Here is a 23,782-nt window from a genome sequence, read left to right as displayed (position 1 = left end):
GAACTGATTCCGGAACTTTCAACTTTACCAGGCATTACCAACGTGTTTTATTTTGTTTCCAAGCTCTTCCTTTGGATAATACATAAAGGACGAGTTAAATAAAAGATGCAAAATTGGCCCTCTGGAGGGGAACTAACTCCTCCCGTTCTGCAGAAAATAACCAGGTTTCATTGCACTGCTATGTCTGCCATGAAAAATACTCAAAAGCAAAGTGTACTGCAGAAAGGGATTTGCGCCCAACTGTTCACATTTCTTTCCTGCTAGAGGAGGAACGCAGGGCTTTTAAGTGTTAGGCAAATGTTTTACCATTGAGCTACACTCCCCGGTTCTTGGAACTGTTGTTAAAAAATAGATATCAGCTCTGCTACTTAGCACTGTATGGCCTTGGATACATCATTTAGCCTTTCGAGTGTATAATGGGGGAAGGGGTGCTTAGCACCTATGAGGTAGAGGCAGACCTTTAATAAGGCCTGTTAGGACCAGAGTAAGCCCATTATAAATGATAACTATTAATAGTGATCATGATGAGATAAGAACTAACTGTGCCCTTTTAAAAATACCTCAAGCATTCCTGACCTAGGCAATAAAAGTCTGTGATCTTCCCGTTCAGATAGAACAACTCTGAGTTAGTTGTTCTGAAAGTTTAAATCACTGATGTGAGAGCGGAATGTTTTATTTATTCCTTCAGAATTTCATGCCATATATTTTTTTTAAATCATATTCATTTTCCTTCCTCATTCTTCCTGGATTTACTCCTACCTTTCCACCCACCGAACTTCAGATCCTCTCTCCCTCTCTCTCTCTAAAATATGGCATGCTTCAGAAATTTGGGTGTCATCCTTGCACGTGGGCCATGTTAATCTTTCTGTATGGTTTCAGTTTTTGTTTATGTGCTGCTGAAGGGAGCAGAGTATCACTAGCTTCTTTTCTGGGAAAGAACTCTGTCACTGGGAATCAGCTTCCAGCTCTCCCACCTGCAGTACAGGGCCTTTGGAAGTGAGGCTCCCTGCTGTCTCCTGGTCTGCAGCTGGCATCAGCCCCTCCTGCCCACCATCTTCCTACTCTTCTCAACTTCCATTTAATTTTAGAAACTTGTGAGACTTCCCAGGGTCTCGTGCTTCTCTGGAAGGTAGGATCTTAAAGCGGTGGCCATTTCTCACACTTGTAGCCCAGTCGTAGCTTGCTTCTGTTTTGGAGGGCAACCGCCTTTGAGTTTTACTTAAGGGAGCCTGTTCTTTAAGACTCAGGAAGACCGACGAAGAGCAGAAAGCAAGTCCCAGGTGCCTGTGGGGTTCCATTCTTGCTGCCAGCACCTCCGCTGTTTGTATGCACAGAGGCCTCTGCAAGGACCACCCTTTAGATCACACTCTGAGATGTCCACAGCGTGGGTGCATTGGCTACCACCAAATGGGTCTTTGCTGCTGTGAAGTAGTAGTACCACGTGGAGGTATTTACTTGGTAATTTATTGAACCAGAGTTGTCTTCGGTTAAGTTTAGACAGAGCTGACAACTGCTACTTCGGTTTGCAGTTCCTTTGAGTCATTTCAAGTTTTCTCTGTGCTTCCTCATCTTTGGTAAAAACCCAACAACTCTGGGCATGGCTTTTGTCTCCTCTGCATTTGAGTGGTTTTCTCATGGGAAGAAAGGAAAGCACACCTCGGCTAAGCAAACACCTAACCCTGGGGATCCGGTTTCATGCTAACTGCTTGCCTGCCTTCTAAAAACTCTTAAAACCATTTCTTGGAAAAACGGATATGGCTTTGTGTGCCCGGGTTCCTTCTCTATTCTCACCCACTCCATCTTTTCTGGTTTTTATTACATCTGTTTAACCCGAAATGTTTTACTTTTACAAACTCTGTCAGCAGAGAGTCTCAGTTCTATTACTGGACTTTCCTATGCAGTGTGTTAGTTCCTAAACATATCCAATGTGTACAAGCGTTTTTACAAGAGTTCTGATGATCCTGCCCGTATGAGGTGTTTGGCAGTATGAGCAGCTGATGAAGCACTAAGGAAGCCAAGAGAAAGAGGTGCACCCTGGGATATCCTGCCTCTTGGAAGACCCCTCATATCAGTATTTTATAGATAAGAGACAATATATATACAGACCTTCCAAATACTGAGATAATTCTATTCCAGAATAGGTGTCTGAAGTGAGAAGTTTGTGGCTAGATAACCACCTGCTAGGTCCATCATAAAAGATCAAATGCTCTATGTACACATGGAACTTCTGAACTATAGAATTATTCAAAACAGCAAATCCAGACAAACTTTGATTTCTAGTGATATGCTCTGCCAAACATAAATTCATTTAAAAAATGCTCTACCTATCAAGATTTAACTTAAAAGAGAAGCTCAACATCTTACTTGCCTACAATGTACTTTCTAACTAGAGTTTCTATACATTTGAACTTTGTGTTTCCTGGGTTTTTAGACTATGAGGCTCTCCCCATTCCATGTCCTTCATTGCCAGTGAGACATCTGATAATTTTCTCTTCATGTGGTGTGAGATTTGTATCCTGTTAAAACGTTAGACTCTGTAGGCTGCCACTATTAAACCCATGGTTACAGAACAGATTCCTCCAGATACCCAATAAATGATAAGCTTTGGAGTAGGTTCAAGTGTCTTGGGCTTTCTGGCAACAGATTAAAAAAAAAACAAGAAAGAATGCCAAAGGATGCATTTCTTGGAGTGTACCGGGAAGAGCATATATCATGGGAGGAGTGTACAGCAACCAGACCGCTCACTCTTTGGCCAATAAATAAAGGAAAGTGAGAGGGGTTGAGAGTCCCACCGTTTCCTTTGAGGACACACCGCCACCTGTCCACCTGTATCTTCCTACTGGCCCTCCCGCTTAAAGGCTCTACTGCCTCCCAGTAGTACCACCTGGAAGCCAAGCCTTGAACATGTCACATCCCCACTACAGCACATTTTATATTCTAAACAATGTCCCCCCGGCTTTCATTTATCCGTCATAGATCATATCTTAAACATGGGCTGACGAAAGATTTATAACTACTTTTCTATATGAGCTAGGTCTCGATTTCTCCTTAGGGAGATCAAAACCAGAGGTGCTGTTTTATAGCTCCTGCATATTGGACCCTCTGGGATTCCTGTCCCTGACCAGATCAAGCTGCTATGGCTCCTTAGATTGGGGCTGGTTGAGCAGTTACTGGAATGTCCAGGATGTAGATCGTTCATCTGAGGTAGACACCAGACAAAGAGAAATATCACTTTAAATTACAGAAAGAGGACAACGTCATCTTTGAAGGGCTTAGTCAGCAAAGCCAGTGTGAAGGGTGGCAGCAACTGATCACAGGTGAGACTTCTGTGAGTGTTAGAAGCCTAATGAAGGGCATCCCTCTGAGCTCTCAGTGAGTGGGAAAAGCCCAATTCTGAGTTTCTGAGGATCTCTAACTAGCACATGAATGAAGAAGAAACACAGAAAGACAAATACAGACCCAGCACTGCCATTGAGGGTAGGTGAACCTTATGTGACTCAAGGCAAAAGGAGGTCACCTAGCGATTGTAAGAAACCTCTGTGTCTTCTATATTTCCACATATTTGATTACTGGATTTCTTGAGCAGATTTGTTTCAAATTAGAGCTGTAAAGTGGACGTTTCTCCATGTTCTGGGAAGATGGGAAATCAAGGAAATATGTTTCAAATCTTACTTAACCACTTTAATAATTGTTGGTATTCACTTTTTAAAAATTAAGGAAAGGCCCTGGAGAGATGGCTCAGTGGTTAGGAGCATTTGTTGTTGCTCTTACAGAGGACCCAGGTTCAATTCCCAGAACCCAAATGGTAGCTCACAAACACTTGCAACTCTAGTTCCAAGAGGACCAATATTCTCTTCTGACCTCTGTGGACACCAGGCATGCACGTGATATGCATTCATATATGCAGACAGGACACTCACATATATAAAGTCTAAAATAAAATGAAATTAAAGAAGTATAAAAATGAGTTGTTTCTATTTTATTGAAGAAATGCTAATTATTGAGATGATGTCGCAGTGAATGTCATGCTAAATTTAGGAAAATCCATTTATAACAATATTAAATGTTTAATATTGTTATACATACATATCTTTGATAGTTATATACTTATGTGATATAAAAACTCATAAGATTCTAAAAAGTTTTCATGAAAACAGCAATCCATACTCCTCTTCCCATTTTCATTTTATTTACCAATTTAATGTATCAATTCTTTTGGTACTTACTTTGCATACTTAAATAGTATGTGCGTGTTCTTTTTGATTTTTCATACTTAAGCTTTTTTTTTAAAGCTTTAAAATGACTTCTTTAAAAAAGGAGATATGAATTAGATCTCTTCCACCTTCCACCTACAAAACACTCCTCCTACACACAGCTTCTATCTCCAACACAGGTACACACACACACACACACACACACACACACACACACACACACACACATTCATGCTGTCCTTCTTGGTCCTCTTCTTCCATGATGGTATTGTTACAATTTTTTGTTAAATAGGAGTTAATCTGGAAAATCCCACTCATGGATGATGGCAAACTGGAACATTATCATAACTTTAATCCTTTCTAAACTGTTCCCCCTACCCTGGAGTTATTGGTTGAAATTTATTTGATTAGTAAAAACATATCATTAGCTCAAAACTGAGCTATAAACTAATCATGCAAATAATTTCTACACACATTTAGATGTATTACACAGCCTACAAACTTTATGTTCTTGGAGAAAAGTCTCCAAATCAGTCCTGGTCAGTCTTGACTTTATCCCACAGTACCCAAAACAGTTGATAGAGGTTGGTCCCAGATGGTAGGAAGTTGTCTTCTGCAATGGATAGCCTCCGTTTTAATTTTTTTTTTTTTCCAAGACAGGGTTTCTCTCTCAGGACAGCCCTGGCTGTCCTGAACTCACTTTGTAGACCAGGCTGGCCTCAAACTCAGAGACCCACTTGCCTCTATCTCCTTAGTGCTGGGATTAAAGGTGTGTGCCACCACACCCAGCTGTAATTTCTTTTCAACGTCTCATTCAAGTGGACTAAAACCTTCGGTTGCTTCCTAAGACATGATGGAGAATTATAAACTATTTTGAGACCTTATGTTTTTGAGTGTCTTTGTTTTGCTATTTACTTGGGTAACAGATTTATGGAAGGTTCAATATAGAACGCAAACTGCTTTTCCACCTTTTCTGTTCTACTTAAGATTTAGCTTTCTTGGCAATGTTTAGTTCCACAACTGTACTAGTGTTCCCTCCTCTTCCGTCTTTTGATTGTGTGGGTGTTTGCTGTTATGCCCAAATCCGCAAAGTCCCCCACCCCAAATCCGCAAAGTCTCCCAAAAGCCACCAAGGAGACCGAGTTCTGTATGTGAAAGCAAAGAGCCTTTATTTTAAGCAAGTTTGCAAACTCTGTCTCTCCGCATGTCCAACATGTTGGAATAAACGAAGAGCCCCAAGCTCAGTTAGCGTTGGGTTTTTATAGTAGTAAAGGTGGGGATGAGGGTTTCTGAGGTTCAGGACCCTTGATTGGCTGACATTTGTCTAGGGTGTCCTGGTGAGTGTGTGCTGGCAGGTGTCCTATCTACAGCAGTTGGAACGTTAGGCATTTCCTTTGGATAGTCTGTTCTTGGGTGGTGCTCAGGTTATCTAGTTTATGGTCCTTCCTGAAACCAGGTATTGCTTCAGGGTAAACTACTGAGACTCAGGCCTCCATTGAACTTATCAAGGGTTGAGTCTTACACTGGCAGGTGATAATGGTTGGAAGTAAAGAACTTCCTTTGGGTGATCTGTTCATATTTAGCTTATCATGGCTGGCTCCTACATTTGCCATTCCCAAATCTCTGGACTGTTGCAGCAGAGCATAGTCTTCTCCTTCCCTGGACTCCACCTCTACTTCCCTTCTCTCCCTCCCTTCTTTCTCCCTGGTCCCTGCTATGCATTGTGTGAAGCCGGCTGGAGTAGCTTCCCCATGCGTGAGTGGACATAACTCAAGAGTGCTTGATAGAAAAGGCGAACAGGTGTGTTTCAAATGGGAGTTCTGATATGCCTGGAACATGGGAGTTCTCCTGATATGCCTGTAGCCATGCCAGTAGCATTGAGACCCTACTATCATTGAAAAGGAACGAATACCTTTTAAACAGCCCACATCTCTACTGAGAGGACATGGCGTCATTGCTGGATATCCAGGAAAACTTCCTACAGACACTGCTCGTTTACAGCTAGAGATAAGGAACTCGGTGAAAGTTTATCTTTGTCTTATTTGACAAGAAGAAACTTTGATTTTAAAAGAGCCTTATAGGTGTAGGTGTCGCTCAGTGATTAGATGTGTTGTCTAATACACGAAAAACCTTGGCTTCTATCCCCAGCATCGAAGACAAAATTAATGGGCAAATCAGTTGCCAACACAGGCGAGGAAAAAAAACCTAGTAGTTATTACTGGAACCTGTGTAGGTAGAAAAAACAAGTTCCTCACACTCCAAAGGCTGCCCGATGGTGTGAACCTGATGTTCCACACGCTTGACCCATGGTTTGGGAATTTTCTAACAGACTTCTCATTTGCTTGAACTTGGAATTGTTTTGGCTCATCCTTATGAAAATGGTAGCAAGAGCAACTGTGAAAGGCCTGGTATCAGTTATAACTAATGAACGAGTAAGCATAGGCAGGCAATACAAGGCTAGATGCCTCTGCGCCTTCTCGCAGCCAGTTAATGCTGATCTATTAGCACTTCCCATTCGGTATTTGGACAGAATGTCATTGTATATTTTATTGATTTAAACTGACCATTTTCCTGGGGTGTTGTCACCCTCTCTTGAGTTCTTCAGGCCTGTCAGGGAACATGGAAGCAAACTGTCTCTCTGCCTTCCAGGTCAAGGTGTTGGCATTTGGTTTCCCCACATGCTGCCCATGGCTCTTCCTCCCTCCCTTTCTTTCCGCTTCCCTTCTCTCCCTCCTTTCTCCTCTATTCCAGATTAAAAAAAAAATCAGTGTGCTTTTTGTACGTGTGAAGCTGGCAAGAAAGTTTTTTCCCATGTGTGGGTGGATGTAACTCCAGGATGGAGCCTGAGATTTAGCTGCACATCCTGCTCTTTGAAGAGTCGTTTTATGAAGAATGCTGGGAATGTTTCCTGAGAAGCCAGGCGACTCAAAAGCCAGCCCCCATTTCCATTCAGTCTACCACAGAAGGGAGAGGGTGTCAGTAGGATGAAAGAGCACCCCATTGTGATTCTGGAAACTGCCCTAGAAAGCCACCCCAGAGACCAGAGGAGACTGGCTTTTCAGCTCATCAAAAGTTAAAATGACCAGCCATCTCCCCTCTTCTTAATGTAAGACAGAGAGACATTCACAGACTCCTCTTAATAGCATCGGTGCTTCTGCTATTTGCTGTTGAAGAAAACAAAAACAAGACAAATAGCTATTTTTATCCATTATTCTTTCAAGTAAATGCGACTCTTACTAACCACAAGGGTATAAAAACAATGGTATGACCCAGTAACCAGACATTCCGTGTATTAGCTGGGGATTGCATGCATCTTCTAGCAGAGCCCTACCTAACTATGGCAGACTAGATATGTAAAAATCAAAGCCCTGGAACACAGGATTCTAGAGGCAAGTTAGAATGTTTAGAGCGCAAATCTTTGACCTCCACCCCACCCTCATGGGTTCAAAGTAGCTGCTGAGCTCCTGTTATAGTTACCACACTGTTCTTCCTGCAGCTCAAGGAAAGAAAGGGCATAGAAGAGCAGACAGTTCTCTATGGAAGACTTTTATTCTGTTCTGCTTATTTTATTGGCCACCCTATCTGCAACAGAACCTGAAGGACATAGCTTCACAGATCCCTGTGTGGACAGAAGAAGGCAGGGAGGGAATTTGAATAGATTAGCAGCCTTTGGCTGTTTGACGGGCTATGCTGGATGCCTCTAGGCTTGTGTGCAGAGCCATCTTGGTGTATGGGACGGAGGCCACAAGACTCCTCACGTCTACAATGCTCCATGGCTCCAGGAGAAATCTTAAGGCACAGGATTCAAGGTACTTCTCAAAGCAGGCAGTCAAAGATAGCAGTGAGGGGCACTCAGTGTGAAGTCAGATGTGGATCGGAGTCCCAGCTGTTCATCAAGCAAGTTGCTTGACTCCTCAGTAGCTATTTCCCCGGGAGAAGGGAAATACTCATTGAGTGTTCCTTATCTGAAAAGCCTGGCATTGGACGTGTTTTGCATTTGGAAATACCTGCATTTAATAGTGACATATCTTGGAGATGGTGCTGAGGTCTAATGAGATACATGTACGTTATAGATACACCTTGTACACATACACTGACTGTCATCTTCCACAGTGGTTTTAGTATGTCATATGAGGTTGCATGTGGTGTTTTGACTTGTAGTATTCTATGACATTCCAGGAATTTCAAGTTTTGGATAACTTTGGATTTCAGATGTAGGCTTATAATAATAAGGTCTGCCTACTGTTTTGTTCGTTTTTTTTTTTAAATGGGAGTGTCTCAAACGCATCCATCCAATAAGACCGCCAAGTTGAGTAGCCCAAGCTTGCAGTCTAACTTTCAATTTATGTGTGAGGGACATAGGACCTGCAAGATCCATACCTCTGAATCCTACTTAGTAGCTACTTAAGGTGGTTCAGGGTCACAGCCCCTCTGTCAGCCACAAGCAACCACAGCAGGTATCAATTAGATTTCAGCAGTGAGAGGCAATCTGTGCCCCGGAGGTCTGCTTGGGGATTGGCCTTATAGTTGAGAGGTTTCACTTTTTATACTAGCTCATTTACAGATGTTTGATCAGGTGTGAATTTCTACCAAGAAGACGGTACAGAAGAAATTTAACATGTGAGCCTGAAATGCCTTACGAAGGGTCAGACTTTACGGGAATTACCGCTGGACTTTTAAAATATTGAACAAAGTTGTTTTTCATTTCCTTGTGCCGCTCTTGGAAGGAAGGTTCAGAAGTTCACAGTGGCCACACTGGCTGCTGTCACAGAGCTGCCTTTGTTCCTGTCTCTCCTCCTTCCTCACCTTGCAATCGCCCAATAGTTTTGACTATCTATCTGACACCTCTTTCAGTTCCCATTCTCAGAAGTTAAGGACCCTGCAGAAGAGATTCCCTGCTCTTCTGGAGTGACACCAGTCTCTTTCCATTGTTCACGTCAGAGGTTATTAGAGTTTATCATGTGCTGACTCAGGTCTGAGTGCTTCCCATTAAGCAACTGTGAAACCATCAGGCATAGAAAGTTGAGGCAAAAGTAGGGGTAGGGGTGCTTAATAGCCGAAGATTGTGTGCTAAGAAATTATCAGGCCAGGATTTGAACCTAGGTTCTTACCCAATTATAGAGCACACATGGCAACCATTTTAATAAATGTGTCAGTTTTCCCCACAAAAGGTTCCACTCTGTAGCCCAGGCTGGCCTTGAGCTCATGGTAATCCTGCTACCTCAGCCCTTCAAATGCTGGAATTACAGGTGTGACCAACCACATACACCTGTTTTCAGCGTCTTTCAGGACACAGCTCAGGCTTTCAGTGCATTTGTCTGGTTTCTCTCACTGACCTCAGCTCCTTCTTGATACCCACTGACCCCAGCTATCTCTAATACCCACTGACCTCAGCATCCCTGAACTCTTTATCTTCACAGACGAAGAGTACACCCATTAAACACCTGTTACCTTCCTTGTTGTGTTCTTGCTATATTTTCCACCTTATGAATATGTCTATCCCAGGTTCTCCTGTAAGTGCAATCATATACTATTTATTCTCTTTTGGTTGATGGATTTCACTGAGAATAATGTTCTTCCAGTTTGTCTGTGTAGAAGCATGTTAGAATGTCCTTCCTCCTCCTCCTCCTCCTCCTGCTCCTGCTCCTCCTCCTCCTCCTCTTCTTCTTCTTCCTCCACTTCCTCTCCTCCTTCTTTTTTTTTTGAGGCTGGGTTTCCCTATAGCTTTGGAGCCTGTCCTGGAACTAGCTCTTATAGACCAGGCTGGCCTGGAACTCATATCTGCCTGCCTCTGCCTCCCGAGCACTGGGATTAAAGGCGTGTGCCACCACTACCTGTCCTGTGCTTCCTTCTTAATGCTGCTAAATATTACATTATAAGCACTCATCACATGGTGTTCACTAGTTCTTCTGTTGCTAGATTGGGTTCCACCTTTTGGCTGTTGTGAGTAGTGTTGCCCTGGACACCAGTGTGCACCTAGCCCTAGGTGATGCCCAGTTTTATGTCATCTTGACTTGAGCTAGAGTCATTTTAGAAGAGAGAACCTCAGTTGAGAAATGCCCCCACCAGATTGGCGTCTGGGAAAGTGTGTGGTATATATTGTGATTGATAATTGATGTGGGAGGCGACAACTGACTGTGGCCAGTGCCACCGTGCCACCCCTGGGTTGGTGCTTTAAGAAGTCAGGCAGAGAAAGCCATAAGGAGGAAGCCAGCAAGCAGAATTCCTCATGGCTCCTTCAGTCCATGCCTCCAGGTTCCTGCCCTGACTTCCTTTGATGAAGGACTGGGATGCGCAAGTGTAAGCAGAATAAGCCTTTTCCTTCCCAGTTTGCTTCCTTCCGGTCATGGTGTTTTATCACCACAATAGAAACTCTGAGACACCCTGCTTTCCATTCTTGTGTGTAAAGACCTAGAAGTGCGATTGCTAGTTCACAGAGAGGTGTCATGTTTCCTCTTTTGAGGGACTTCCACATGCCTTATCATAGCATGGTACCAAATTTTACATTTCTGTCAATACCACACAAAACTTCCAGTTTTTCTACTTCCTTACCAATGCCCCATTTTTGACAATAGCCATTGTTGTAGAGTGCACCTCATTATGGTTGGGTATATATTATTTTTCACACAAGGAAAAAGTTGTTCTTCACCCTGACTTTTTATAGGAGTGACCACAACTTATTATTTGAAGAGGAACAAATTTAAAAGCCAGATCCCTCCTCCAAAGGCAACCCAGGACACATTTGACAGCCTATGCTTAGGCTAAAAGAGAGACGTGACCTTTAACAGGAACTGGCTGCGCCACCAGCCTTTGCTGTTCCTTACTGACCTCCCGGGAGAGTCTGGGCTGTGAAACCCTGTCCTGACTCCGTGGGTGGGGAATGTGCTGCCTCACACATTACTAGGGGCAGCTTTCTGTGGCCGTTATGTAAAAAGGACAGTGTCTTTCCTCGTGTAAGGGTCAAGCATAAATGGCACTCCAATTTCCGCAGAGGTGACAAAGACTCAAGGCTGAGATCCACACATGGAGAACCTTCTGTTTTAGCAGCAGACAGAGCATCAGTGTACTGCTGTTTGTGAAGACCTTGAACATGCTAGTCAGGGGGAAGACTAAATTGAATTAAAACACTTCCTTATTTCTCTTTTTCTAAACTTTCACTTATTCCACTGTGCATTGGTCTCACAGTTTTATGTTATATATGTGATGGACAGAGGCAGATGTTGTTTGTGCCTTCCTCCAGGACACATGGTTGGTCAGAAGACATGGGATCACAGCCTGTGTGTTATTCAGCTTTCGAATACTGTCACGAAGTACTTGAGATATTAGTGTATTAGGAGGAAAAGTTCATTTTGGTTCATGACTTAAGAGTTTTCAGTCCATGGTTGCTTGACTCCATTGCTTTTAGGCCTACGGCAAGGCAGGCCATCATGGTGGGAAGGAAGTGATAAAGACGTTTGTTCATCTAATGGTGACCAGAAAGGAAAAAGAGAAAGGATGCTGAGGTCCTATTATCTGTTTCAAGGGCACAACCACAATGACCTAACTTCCTCCCACTAGGTTCTACCTGGTAAAGGTTTTCCCATCTCCTAGCACCATCCGCTGATGCCCAAACTTCTTATACATAGATCTTTGGACAATGTTTCTTCAGACCACAGTTTTTGGCATCCAGCTCTAAGTCAGTAATTCGTTTTGACAGAGATGATCCCATAGATTGAACACTATGATGGCTTTGGGTAGCTTCCCTTCTTCGGGACTTTTCTGGGCTTGAAGCAAGTTACTCTGTTGAGTGGTTCAGAGAGTGTTCACCTATACCTTAGTATTTTGAAGTCCAGTGCAGTGCAGTTTGGTGAGGACAGGCATATCTCAAGGGATTTTCTTAGCTACCAAATCCCCCTGCAAATTATTAATGTTTACATTGGTCAGGTCTCTTCTGTTTGTATTAAATTTATTATTTTGATATGTGTGTGTATATGTGTGTGTGTGTGAATTTGTATGTGCTAATGTGTGTAAACATGTATGAAGATGACAGAGGTCAATCCTGAGTACTGTTTCTCAGAAGCCATCCCTCATGTTTTCTGAGACAGTATCTCTCATTGACCTGGGGCCTGCTGATGAAGCTAGGCTGGCTGACCAGTAGGCCCCAAGGACCTTCTTCTTTCTCTGCTTCTCCAGCACTGGGATTTCAATTGCACACCACTATACTCAACTTTCTAAAAGAATTTTAATTCTTTATTTTAATGAAGGGGAAGTTTCATGTCAAGAGTGTAGAGGTCAGAGAACAGCTTGTAGGAGTTTGTTTGTAGTGGTATATTATTTGTATTTTGATAAATAAATCTTGCCTGAAACCTAGAAAAGCAAAGCAGTCGAGCCACTAGAGAAACTTTACCTCTACCAAGGCTGGGCAGAGAGCCTCTCTCCTCTCATTTGATATGCCCTCTAGTGCTGGGATTAAAGATGGGGCACCACTACCTCAATTTGTTTCTGCATTGATCTCGTATAGCCCAGGGTGGCCTTGAACTCACAGAGATCCATCTGTCTCCCAAATCCTGAGATTAAAGGTATATGTCACCATTGCCTGACCTCTAGTGACTTCAGCTTGGCCTCTGGCCTTCAGGCTAGATTTATTTGTCAAAATACAAATAATATACCACTACATTTGTTCTCTCCTTTTCTGTGAGGATTTCAGACATCAAACTCAGGTTGTCAGGCGCTGCAGTGAACATTTTTACCTGCTGAGCAAGTTTGTCACCAGCACTCCTACCCTGTCTCTCAGTGCTAGGTCCAAAAGATGTAACTCAGGGTCTCATTGTCTAACAAGCATTTTATCAAATGAGCTCTCTTGAAGATCCCTGTCTTAAGTTTATAAATGATTTCACACATCTGTGATGATATACAAATCACTCTCTTGAACCACGATGGCATAGACTAACGAATTCGCCATTACTGTTGTCGTCAGAGAACACACTGACTACACACTGATTGTATGACTGGCAATGTCCTTTGAATTACTATTGTCTTTCAGCTTGGATTGGAGTGGTCTGAGGTTGGCACACAGGCCTGGGCGGGATTTTCCATAGACAATCTAGCTTCTAGAATCTGCTAACTAGTTGTTTATCACAGAGGATACACAGATGTCTGTGCATGCAGTTTGTGAAGCTGTTGAAAGACTACAGGGAACCGGCTTAGATTTCCAGCTGCTCTCCGTAGAGTTCACCCATCAACTCGGGTGGCCTCTGCTGAACATGAGCCCCAAAACATGATGAAGCTGCTGTTATGGGGCACCAAAGAGCAGGGCTTGAAGGTGTTGGCTTACTAGAACACTGGTGGAGACATGATGATGGTTTCTTTAAATAAATCAGCTAACAATAGTCTATTTCTTCTACATTTAAAAGATAAGATAAAGCTTCTTCACGTGACCCACTTTAGTTTGTCTTCTGATATATATCTGCTTGCACAAAGCATAACTTGTGTTTCATGTTACAGATCTTAGCCTAAGTGCCACAGTGCCATACTAGACACCACGACTGGAAGAAAGAGTTTTAGTTATTCTGGAAACATCCATCGTTGTATGTTGCTGTTGGAATGAAATTCTCAGAACCTACTTTAAAGTTATATACCTTAAATTTTGCCTTAAAAAAGAATACCCAACTTCACCTTTCTTAAAATTTCTTTTCAGTTAATAGATAATTGAATGTGCGTTTCAAATGACCTTTCATAGCATCCTTACACCTCCTAGCTTCTCAGCTAGTACTGCCTATTAAAGGTTGTTTATTAAGTTGAGCATCCAAACTGCCTAGGCTCCCCCAAAGCCAGTATGTGCAGTAGGATCAAAAACCCATTGCCATTGTTCTTGAGTTCTCAGTAGTCCTCATTGTCCGCTATGTAAGTCCGGTTTTATCCCATGCTTTTTCAGACCCAGGCTAGCTGGTCTTGGTGAATTCCCGAAAGATCATCCCCATTGTCTCAGTGTGTGGGTGTACCCCTCGCGGTCCTGAGTTCCTTGCTCATGCTCCCCCTCCTTCTGCTCCTGATTTGGACCATGGAGGTGGGCAGTCCTTGGACTTCCCACAGGTCAGGGAACCCTGATTGCTCTTCAAGCTGATGAGGGAGAGGGACTTGATCGGGGGAGGGGGAGGGAAATGGGAGGTGGTGGCGGGGAGGAGGCAGAAATCCTTAATAAATAAATAAAATTAAAAAAATATAACACAGCAGATGAAAATGATTTAAAAAAAAAGGTTGTTTATGTGCAGCTATTCCACAGGGCTAGCTCTCTACAGTAAAGCTCAGGTCAGCTACCCAGACAACTGTTCTTCTGTGTCAAAGTAACTTACAGGTACTTTGGAAAATTAAGATACTCTTGTCCCCCATTTCATTTCATCCTTACTGAGCCAAAAGCAAGAGAACTGAATAAGACATTGTACTAGGAAATGGCAGCAGGGAATGGAAGCAACTGGTCATTGAGTTTGGGGTTAATAACACAACCAAAACATTAATACAAAGAAAGGAAGATGGGAAAGGGGAGAGTTTTAAGGTCTTGGACATAATAAAATATTGTTTATGATAAGATAGTATTTTTTAATTATTACTTTTATTGTATGTATGCTTTGCCTGCATATATGTCTATGCACCAAATGTGGGCCTGGTGCCCTTGGAAGAGGGCATCAGATCTCCTGAAACTGGAGTACAGATATTTGCAAGCTGCCGTGTGGTTGCTGGGACTCAAACCTGGCCCTTTGCAGGAACAGCAAGTGCTCTTAACCATTGAACCAGCACTCCAGACCCTTATGATACCCTAACATCAGTCTGCTTCCTTAACCCTTGCCAACCTTTTCAACACCAGGTTGAAAGAGTGTTAGAGCAAGACTTCTAATCTAAGGAGCCGCACAACGTGAGAGCTCCTGACAGCAGAGTCGCAAGCGCCTGCTAGACTGGTGTCTCACTTCAAACTGAAAGTGTGCCCAGTGCCTGAAAAGTTGTAGACGAGGAAAGTGTGGTGTAGGTAAAGTGTGGCTGAGGAAATGAGTGTTTGAAAAGTTTGTCAATCTCAAAGACTCTACTTCTAATGTATGCAGCCAATGAGACTTCATCTTGGTTATCAGAAATGGGAGTACCTTAGGGAAATGAGTGCTTGAAAAGTTTGTCAATCTCAAAGACTCTACTTCTAATGTATGCAGCCAATGAGACTTCATCTTGGTTATCAGAAATGGGAGTACCTTAGGGCAGACTTAGCTAAATATTTTAGTGAAATTATCTCCTGCTTTACATTTATTTGTTTATTCATTTATTGTGTGTATGTGTTGGGGGCAGAAGGGATTGTGCTACCATATGCCCATGGAAGTCAAATGATATCTTACAGGAGTTGGTTCTCGTCTTGAATAAACCCAGGTTATCAGGCTTATTGACAAGAGCCTTTACTAGCTGAGCCAACTTGCCAGCACTTATTTCTTCTTGAAATTATATATATATATATATATATATATATATATATATATATATATATATATATATATATATATATATATATATATATATATATATATATATATATTCATATATGTATATATTCATATATGGAAGATTTTATTTTGGCTTTGCACTCTAGTTGCCAGAGAATGAGGACAGTACTTTGTTCCTTTGTTGGCCAATGCTAGTGTCTCTCAACGTACACTGTTATTATTTGGTGAATCAGTTCCTCATTACCCAAAATTCAGAGAGGCCTCTAGGGCTACAAAAGTCACTGTCTACTGAAGACAAGACAAGGTTGCGAATTAAAAGTGATGGCATTTACCCAGGCAACCCTAGGACAATTGTTCTCAACCTTGACTCGACATTAAAAACACATCACTTGCTGAAGAAAAATGGACAATACTTAAAGTGGGTGTTGAGAGCAGTTTTACCAGATTGTTAGCTGTGTGCTCTGCTTGTTTCTTGCATGCCTGATGCCATTTTTGTTGTCTCTGTTCCCACCAGCGCTGATGTCACAGATATATGTTACTATGTTGAGCGTTGACATGGATACTGGAAATCTGATCTCAGATCCTAATGTTTGCATTCAGGCATTTTACTAGCTGACATTTCTGCAGTCCTGATCTTGGAATCTTAGGTGAAACTTCTTCACAGATCAGTTTCTGTCTAGCTCCAAACTCCATAGTTTCCCAAATAAGTCACAGATGAAGGAGGATTGATTTCAGCTCATAGTTTTGGGTTTTTTAAACTATGGTCAGGAAGCTCCATTGCTAACTGTATGTGTAGAGGGAGAATGTGCAATATATCATAGGAAGAGGCCTGTGTTAGAATGAAATTCATCTGATGCAGTCTGAAAACAGAGAGATAGAGGAAAAGGCTGACATCCACAATCCCTTGAGGATGTACCCCCCAGTGACTTTAGACCTTTTGCTAAACCTCAGCTCTTAAAGGTTCCACTCCCTACCAACAGTGCCAAGTTGAAGTCCGCGAAGACATTACCTATGAAGAACGTTCCATATCCAAACTACAACAACATGCTAATTTAGATAGAGTATTAGATGTTAATGTAAGATGATGTTTCCTTTTTCTGATACATAGACTTCAAAATCCTTGGCTCTGGGAATATGACTCAGTAGGGAAGAACACTTTCTGGGCTAATGTGAACCTCTGAGTTCAAGTCCCCAGCACTCATGCGAAAAACTGAATGTGGCCACACATGAGCTTTTAACTCCAGCATTGTCCAAGGTGGATAACAGAACATTACTGAATCTGCTGGCTGCCAGCTTAGCTTCAAGTTCATTGAAAGACCCTGTCTCAAAGGAATAAGGTGACAAAAACAGGACATCCAACATCCCCTGGCCTCCACGTACATACAGATGCAAACACCCACATCCCACATGTACATTTCTCTCTCTCTCTCTCTCTTACACACACACACACACATATGCAAACACACACACACACTTCACAGTATAATCAGATGTTAAGATTTAGTAATTATTGTTGTTTTATAGGAATAAAGATGCATTTTGAAGTGATCGGTGTGGAGTTGAAGGCTGCATGAGCTTACCAAGAGGAATAAGATAAGTGTGCTCTATGTTCATAGATGCCAAGAAGAGTAGCAGACAACTCTCAGGGCGTTATGATGGCCAGTATAGAGACGTGTCACAAAAGACAGTGATGGGCATCTCAGGCAAGAGACAAGCCACAGCAGCCATGGTGAACAAGTTCAAGCATCTCCTAAGAGAACAGATACAACCTCAACTTCAATAGCTGCGCAGCTTGTAAATGGAGGCTAAACTTTCTAGATTTTATTTTAAAAGGTTTCATGTCCGAGTTTCTCATTCAAAAAAGAAACCCTGTGATTTCCAAGGATTCAAGCCATGCAGGGTAATGTATATGTCCCATATACACAAAATAAGGACATAGAATCAGAATAGCTGGGGGATGTTGCTTGTATGGTTTAAAGAAGGTTCTCATTTCACAATTTATATTTCCTTTCTGCAATTTGCCAGACTATCTCAGGCAGTGATTGTGACACATAAAAGACCTTAGTAATTGGAAGAGAGCACACGTAGGCGGTCCCGTGTTGTCTTATGCAGGACATGTGCTGCTTTAGGTGGCTGTGTTTGCATGCTTCTGTAGGGCAGTGTTCACAGGGAAGGGAAGTTCACCGAGCAGTTGGGAAGGCACAGCTGCCTGTAGTAAACCCAGATGGAGCAGGGCTTTATACGAGATTTCTAACTGGAAGCAGACTTCTGCTCTTGGAATACCCGTAATTGAACTTTCCATCTGTGATTGTGGCGTGCTGCAGAGGCTGGCTGTCACCTCGTTGTAAGCTTTTATTTACTGCCGTGAAGGGGAAGAAGGAGCAAATCTGCATCCATTTGCTGCTTCTGAGCACATACTCTGCCCGGTACATCCTTTCTGCTCTGGAGAACTCCGTGTGGAGACTTCCACTGCCAAGGAGGGAAGGTAGCCCTCAGAGTTTTCAAGCACTGCCCAGGCTAAGGCTGAGTCCAAGAATTTTCTTAGACACCACAGGAGTCGTTAAATTAGATCTCAAGTACACCCCTCCGCCCGTGTGTAAACACTAGGATTTACAACAAACAGAACGTTGAGTTCGTGGACTCCATTCACCCGTAGAGCCTCAGGTAGAGACACCTGGGGAACTGTGCTGGCTGAGTCCAGCAGAATTCTGGTTGAGTCCCGGATGCAGTGAAAGCCTGATCTTAGGAGAGACATTCCTGACTGGGAGCCCCACCACTGGGAAGCCATCTTCACAATGGAGGGCAGGTTCCAGGAGTCAGGATACTTGGCAAAGGCCCTGAGAAGTGGTTTCTTGCCTCAGAAGCTTCACGGGGTGGCCGTTGATGGCGTCAGGCTTTCCTCTAGTTTCCCTGCCATTCTGTAGTTTGTATAAAGCTGAGGGACAGTAGAAACACATGTGATATGTAATCATACTACCTACTTAACTGACATCAAAAATATTGCAACGACCACCCCCCTAGGTAGGTCTTATTATGTTGTCTAGGCTAGGCTAGTCCTGAACTGCTGGGCAGAAGTAGCCCTGCTTCATCCTCATATACAGCTGGGACAATAGCCTTAGTGCTCCCTTGCCTGGATGTGAAGGACTTGAATAGTAACATAATAAAGAAAGACATTTATTTCACACCTGATTTAGTGTTAGGCATTGACGTTTTATCAAATATGTCAAAGGAAATAGCTTCTCCCTGCTCTTGCCTTCTGGAAAAATTAGATTCCATAATTGTTATCAAGTGAACAGTGGCAGGGATGGTGCCTAACTCAAACCTCTTCTCCTTTCTCATCAGAAGTATTCACGAAGCGTCCCTCTGTGCTAATGTGTTAAAGAAGTTACATGCGGAATAAGTTACAGCCAGTGCAGAAATGTGGAGAACAGATCTTAACTGTGCACATTAAACAAAAGAACATTTGTAGTGCACGTTCTGATTCTCATTAGGAATAAGGCATTTGTTGAGAAGGTGATCAAATAGTATATTACTTTACAAAACCACACTAGAAATAGAGTTCCAGATGTTAGTGGTGACACAAACATTTGCAGTCTTATAAAGGTCCAATATGACTCTAGTCTTTAATAGAGGTACAGATGGGCAACTTTCCCCACATGAAAGTACTTTTGAGCACTAGAGGATTCTGGGAGCTGGATATCAGGGTCTGCTGCTGAAAGAGAATAGTAACATGTATCCTATTGCATGGTCTCAAGGAACATTTTATACAGGTTTTCAATATGCTCAGCCACTGCCTGGGGTTCGCCTCCTAGCTTACTAATGAATGAAGCAGTCTATTAGTGCTTGTCTGTCACCTGCTGGACAGGAAGTTAGATGTTAGAGATCCTGAGATGCCCAGGCAGGGTCAAACATGTAACCAAATACTTCCAACATGGTCTGATGTTACCCATGTGTGAGATTCAGGGCCAACCAAGGTAGAGAACCAGGATGTAAGACAAGCATTTCTGAGAAAGAATCCATAAAGGAACACTTTGCCAAGTCAGGTCTTGAACAATGTATAGGAACTCTGCATGCTTTTTTCAGAGTATGGTTTCTGTACCATTTGCATCAAAATCACTGGCAAACTTATGAGAGATGTCCTTGGGCTCTAAGCCAGATGAAGAATATCAGAAGGAAGGGGAGTTATAAATTTTAGGACCATTGCCCCAAGCTCTAAGATTGTAAAATGCACCGGTGGTACCCTCTATTTCACTTACTATCTTTTCACTTTCCCCTTGCCAGTCAGCTTACAGAAATAGCACAGAGATTGTAAGAATTACCTGCTTTTCATTGAAAAATCACATGGCCAGCAGCCTACTTTTATGACCAGGTTATTTCAACTTCTATTTCTCTGTCCTGGTCAGAACTCGCCTGTCAGAACACATCACATTACAGCACAGTTCTGGAGCCCTGGTCATAACTGACACTGACCCTCTGGCTATTGGTAATATGATGGTCCTCACAGGAAGAGAGTCTTAGGAAATCCCCTATTTAGCAATTATGGTAGAGGTATTTCTATGCTTAGAACCAGTAAAATACCAGGGCACCAGCTGAATATTTCTCTGATGTCCACAACAAAACAAAAGTCAATGAAATGAAAAGATGAAGCATGCAGTAAGCTATTTATGCTCATCAAGAACTGAGGATTTAAACATACCCAGGACAGCTAGGCATGGTGGTGTGTAATTTCAGCACTTGGGAAGCAGGCTTAGGATAATCCTGAGTTTAATGTCAAACTGGGTTATACAAGAAGACTTTGCCTCAAAACTAAAACAAATGTAACAACTGAAAAATAAATAAAAAGCTTAGAAATAAAAATAGAGAAGTATAGAATAAAGAGGTATATGTTGTATATAATTTGAAATTTTTATTGATTTTGATAAAGTCAATTGACATAATATATATTTTCATGAGACACAAATTGATATTTGATCTATGCATCTATACCATAGGAAGATTCAATTAAATCTAATTAGCATATCCATTAGTGTTTCACCAACTTACCTTTTCGTGTGTGTGTGTGTGTGTGTGTGTGTGTAGGGGATATTAAAAACCTATTCTTTTCAGTTTTGAAATATGCAATACAAAGTTAATTCTTGTCACCATCCAATGAAATGGTTCATCAACACCAACTTGTCTGGCAGAATTGAAATAAACCTTTGATCATTGTCTCCCCATAGGCATTGGGTGAATAAAATTACTTTTTATTCCTTTATGTTAATAGACACCCCTTAAAAGAGAAACCAAATTAAAGCACTTGTCTTCTTCATAACTGTATTCTTTGCACTGGGTGTGCCAACCAGAATACACAGACTTGATTTCTACATACAACTGTTCCTGCACTTGTAATTTCAACCCACTGAATATTTTGAGGAAAAACCGGTCAGCTTTGAACATGTACAGACATCAGTATTTTCTGACTGGTGGAGTCTAGCAACCATTCACATAGTATTACACTGCACTAAGTAAGCATCATTAGGAAGCTATGGAGAATTGGAAGCATATGTAACATGTGCCATTTCCATGTAAGTGCTACAGCATGTTATTGGAAGCATGTGGAATATGTACCAGTTCTATGTAAGTGCTATACTCTTCTAGGCAAGAAGCTTGAGCATCTGTGGGTTTTAATGTCAGCAGAGATCCTGGGGTCAGGCTCCTTCAGATTCCCTGCTGCTGTATTTCTAGTTCTTTGGAACTTACTCTTACATGGTCTGGCCATTCTGGAGACCCCAGAAATTAGTAGAAAGTTCTAGGCATGATACATCCATCATGCATTGTCTTTCCCCAGCTCCTTCTGGAAGTCCTGGTCGTTGTCAGTGTCTGGATACTCTGAGAACCTTATTGAAGTTATTCTCAGTGTTGGGTTCTCAAAAGTGACTCCCTTTGAGGCCAGTAAACAGGAAGACCAGCTCAGTGTCGTCCCTGTCCCTTACCCAGTCTTTGTTCACATAGGTAAGAGATTAGCTGGTGAGGGAGCTAATGGATGCAGCCTTAAATATATCCATGAAGCGATCACAAATATTTGTGTAATTTTCAAACCAGTCCATTGTATGGATTTTCTGGTTCTATATTCTCAAATTTTAGTATGCATAGAAATTGTCTGATTACTGGTTTAAATGCAGATTCTAGATAGAGAGGGAGGGACTGAGATTCTACCTTCCTTCCTTCCTTCCTTCCTTCCTTCCTTCCTTCCTTCCTTCCTTCCTTCCTTCCTTCCTTCCTTCCTTCCTTCCTGGGGCAGGAGACAGGAGAGGAAGGAATAAAAATGAGTCTAAAATAAAATGCATACCGAGGAACACTAAGTGAAATGAATACTCTTAAAACTGTCCACAGTAGAAGAAATCAAAAGGTTTATTGGGTGATGAAAAAACACAGTAAACTTCATGTACAGATCTTCCAAGACTTAATCATGTGTAGTATAAGAAGAATTTTACATGTAAGAATCAATTTAACCAGATGACTGTACAGGAACAATGATTCCATGTGAATTTGGTTTATCATTTGCTGACTCGGGTTCACAAGTCTTTAGAAGTGACACTGCTGTTTATAGCACGCTCAGGTATTATCCTGCCACAGAATCCTGAGGATTCCACGGCTTATGGTTTTCAGATTTGCTTCTATATAAAGATCTACAATTCTATGCCTTGTCAAATGCTGTTCCTCCTCATCATCTTGTCTTTCCCTGGCTTTAAAACGTTGTGACCAAGAAGCAAGCAAAGGAACTTCAGGCAAAGAACCAGAGGTGTGGTTAGGGGTATTGACTTTTTTATTTTACAGTTCTCCTTGGGTACTCCATAGGTCACTTTCACAAGGGGATTTGGGATTCTCTACACCTAATATTGTGTACCTAGTCAAGGTTGAGAAAGAGGCAGAACTGGTGTGGGATTGTTTTGTGACTTACGTCATGAGTGGTTTGTAGGTACTCTGCCCTGAATGAGACCAAAGAGGCATGCAGCTTTTGTGGGATCGAGGAATCAGCACTTGGCAAGTGAAAATGGAAAACAAGGGATAGACTGGCCCAAATCAGCACAGGTGGCAGCTTGCAAGGGTTGCAGGATGCTGCAGTCACACAGCTGTGAGCAGGGCTAGGAGGACCTCACAGTCCAGGACCCACCTACTTTACTACGGCTTTTATCCACATCTTCAGGAGCCGGGGACCTGACATTTAGAGTCAAGAATATTTGGAGAAAAAAAAGGCAGATGTGGAGGTAGGGTGGGTCAACAGGCTTGGAAAAGCCATCCTCTGAGGAAAAGAGCAAAGTCAAAGAGTTCAGCATTCAATCTGGGAGAGGGGGAAGTAGAAATATGAGGAAATATGAGGAGCTGAGAGATGGCTCAGTGGTTAAGAGCAGCGACTGCTCTTCCAGAGGACCTGGGTTTGACTTCCAGGACACACATGAGACTTAAAACATAACTCTATTTCCAAAGGATCCAATACTCTCTTCTGGCTTTCTCAGGTTCTAGGCACACATGTAGTACACACACACACACACACACACACACACACACACACACACACACACACACAGGCAAAACACTCATGCAATTAAGTAAAAATTCGTAAAATTTTAAAAAGGAGTATAAATCTTTTACAACGTATCTTAGCCTAGCTCAGGTCAGTCATCTGGTGTAAGATGAAGCAAAGCCAAGATAATGCATAACAGGATTCACGGTCGGACTAAACATTAGGAAATATGTATAATTTGCTATCTTAATTGTGTTTTTTCCCACTAAAATGGACAGAGATAGGCTGTATAACAGCATGGAAGAGAGCATTCACATCTGTGACCCATAGCCTGTACTCTAATAATGGTGGATAGACCCTGGGGGTCCACACTCTGTCTTCTTTGGCCAGCCTCAATCTGTCTTCTGTGGCCAGCATGTGTGAGGTCCTAGGTTCAACACTCAATTAAAAAAAGAAAGAACAAATTAAAGGAAGGAAAGAAGTAAGTAAGTAAGTAAGTAAGGAAGGAAGGAAGGAAGGAAGGGAAGAAGGAAGTAAGGGAGGGAAGAAGAAAGGAAGGGAAGAAGGAAGGAAGGAAGGAAGGAAGGAAGGAAGGAAGGAAGGAAGGA

General features: G+C 42.2%; 1 protein-coding gene and 1 non-coding gene across 2 annotated transcripts in view; one reads left to right on the top strand and one right to left on the bottom strand.

The window, feature by feature from the left end:
- Mylk4 (myosin light chain kinase family member 4) overlaps window positions 1-23,782 on the top strand; it is a 70,098-nt gene that overhangs the window by 23,065 nt on the left and 23,251 nt on the right. The gene's annotated exons all lie outside the window — the stretch shown is intronic.
- Window positions 804-909, bottom strand: LOC113456909. Its single transcript, XR_003377635.1, has one exon. It is a non-coding gene; the product is annotated as a U6 spliceosomal RNA (small nuclear RNA).

The sequence above is a fragment of the Microtus ochrogaster genome, chromosome 16 (assembly GCF_000317375.1).
Source record: "Microtus ochrogaster isolate Prairie Vole_2 chromosome 16, MicOch1.0, whole genome shotgun sequence".
NCBI classification, from domain to species: Eukaryota; Metazoa; Chordata; class Mammalia; order Rodentia; family Cricetidae; genus Microtus; species Microtus ochrogaster.
Note: the sequence above shows the minus strand (reverse complement) of the source record. Positions and strands in the feature narration are given on the sequence as shown.